Source organism: Ascaphus truei, chromosome 7 (genome assembly GCF_040206685.1).
Source record: "Ascaphus truei isolate aAscTru1 chromosome 7, aAscTru1.hap1, whole genome shotgun sequence".
Classification (NCBI taxonomy): domain Eukaryota; kingdom Metazoa; phylum Chordata; class Amphibia; order Anura; family Ascaphidae; genus Ascaphus; species Ascaphus truei.
In genome coordinates this window covers 113,931,360-113,933,859 of record NC_134489.1, presented here as the reverse complement: position 1 = coordinate 113,933,859, position 2,500 = coordinate 113,931,360, and the positions used below count along the sequence as shown (strand labels likewise).

Sequence of the window (2,500 nt, the reverse complement as noted above, 5' to 3'; positions counted from 1 at the left end):
ACGGGGGTGCGTCATGTGATGTAATTTGTTTTATAAATAATTTTTTAATGTGTCCCGGTTTTTCATTTTGAAAATCTGGTCACCCTAACTTAAATGGAGGGAAGCATAGCCTTCCTGATTGGCTCGCGTCCCTCCATTTTGATGACGTCACATCCTTACAAAAAAAAGAATCTGTCACATGGTACACCATCCAATCGGATTGGGGGTGTATCATTAGACACTCAAATGTGACATCACAGACCTTATTTAAGGCCTGTTCCATCTCACTTGAGCTTTAGAAGAAGACGGGTGACGGGACCACAGCCGCCCAATGGACTGGATTACAAAGAAAGAAGAGAAGAAGTTACCGGAAGTTGCGGAGCACTGCGTCAACGATTGGGAGGTCCCTGCTGCAGTCAGAATCTGAAGGGGAAGACGCTCAAAGTAAGAAAAACATTGAATGTAAATTTTATTTTTGTAATTTTGGTATTTTTAATGTATTTTAAATGTATTTTATTTTTTTACCCATTGACTGCCAATGTGTTTATCTATGCCCCTTTAAGGGTATAGATAACAAGCAATTTATTTTTTGGCAAATGCCTGGTTTTTTTTTATTGGTGTGTATTTTTGGTGTTACCCATTGACTGCCATAGTGGCAAATCATGCCCATTATTATATGGGCATGGTGTACTACTGGGTCAATCAATGGGTAAAAGGGGGTGAAGGGGGGTAGTTGCCCTGGGGAGGATGGTTAGGCCTCCCGGGTGGGTAGCGGGGCGAGGGGGGTTAACCCACTTAATTACCATAGCGGTTACTAACCGCTACGGTGATTATGGGGTTAGTGGCCATTAGTTTTTTTTATTTTTATTGTAATATTCCTGCCAACGGAGGACAAGGACGGGGAGGAAGACGAGGACGGCCTTCATCCTGGCAGGGTTCAGGCTTGCTGGGTAATGCTTTATTTTTAATGGGCAAATGCACTGTTATCCATATCTGCCATAATAGTAATTTTACCCATTACTGTACTGTATGTGTTAGGGGGGGGGGGTAGGTTTGTTGGGGGTACATGGGGTGGGTGTGTTGTGTATTGGTAGGTAGTAAGTATGTTAATATTTATTGGGGGTAGAGGGATTGGGTGAAGGGGGTACTTGGCCCAAGGTGGGTGGTTATGCCTACCTGGTGGGTAGCAGGAGGGTTAACTCCTTCATTACCATAGTGGTTACCACTGCTATGGTAATGAAGGGGTTAACCCCTCCAGCAACTTCCCGGAATGCCTAACCACCCACCCTGGGCCAAGTACCCCTTCACCCAATCCCTCTGCCCCCAATAAATGAGCAACTGGGCCTTAACCTCTTCATTACCTTAACAACTAGCCACTAATGTAATGAAGCTGCTTTAATGTGATTAGTGTGCGGGGAGCAGGGGTCTCCTGAGCTGAACCGACAAGCCTCGGGACCCCCCTGCTTCCCGAGTTACGGGCTTCGGTATGGGGTGCTGGTAACCCTGCAAGGTTTAAATCGCCCGCGTCACGTGACCGGGAGATTTAAAAGCATAGGAGATATCGGCACCCCATTCCGGGGCCTATAACTTGGGAAGTAGGGGGTGCACGAGGCTGAAATCAATGCGGTTCAGTTCAGGAGACCCCCTGCTCCTGCACACTATTATTAAAATTCACATTAAAGCAGTTTCATTATCTTAGCTGTCTCTCTCTCTCTTTCCCTCCCATCCCGTCTCTCTCTCTCTCTCTTTCCCTCCCATCCCGTCTCTCTCCTCTCTTTTCCTCCCATCCCGTCTCTCTCCCTCTCTTTTCCTCCCATCCCGTCTCTCTCCTCTCTCTTTTCCTCCCATCCCGTCTCTCTCCCTCATCTCTTTCCTCCCATCCCGTCTCTCTCTCCTCTCTTTCCTCCATCCCGTCTCTCTCCCTCTCTTTTCCTCCCATCCCGTCTCTCTCCCTCTCTTTTCCTCCCATCCCGTCTCTCTCTCCTCTCTTTTCCTCCCATCCGTCTCTCTCTCTCTCTCTTTTCCTCCCATCCCGTCTCTCTCTCTCTTTTCCTCCCATCCCGTCTCTCTCTCTTTCCCTCCCACCCGTCTCTCTCTCTCTCTTTCCCTCCCATCCCCGTCTCTCTCTCTCTCTCTTTCCCTCCCATCCCGTCTCTTCTCTCTCTCTTTCCCTCCCATCCCGTCTGTTTCTCTCTTTCCCTCCCATCCCATCTCTCCTCTCTCTCTTTCCCTCCCATCCCGTCTCTCTCTCTCTCTCTCTCTTTCCCTCCCATCCCGTCTCTCTCTCTTTCCCTCCCATCCTGTCTCTCTCTCTCTTTCCCTCCCGGCTGTCTCTCTCTTCCCTCCCCATCCCATCTCTCTCTCTCTTTCCCTCCCATCCCGTCCTCTCTCTCTCTCTCTTTCCCTCCCATCCCGTCTCTCTCTCTCTCTCTCTTTCCCTCCCATCCCGTCTCTCTCTCTCTCTCTTTCCCTCCCATCCATCTCTCTCTCTCTTTTCCTCCCATCCCGTCTCTCTCTCTCT

General features: G+C 49.1%; 1 long non-coding RNA gene across 1 annotated transcript in view; it reads left to right on the top strand.

Moving 5' to 3' along the window:
• Window positions 1-276: 276 nt before the first annotated feature.
• The window catches only part of LOC142498586 (uncharacterized), a 135,692-nt gene continuing 133,468 nt past the window's right edge, over window positions 277-2,500 (top strand). The window contains exon 1 of the long non-coding RNA XR_012802503.1: window positions 277-423. This is a non-coding gene — a long non-coding RNA (uncharacterized LOC142498586). The remainder of the gene's footprint in view (window positions 424-2,500) is intronic.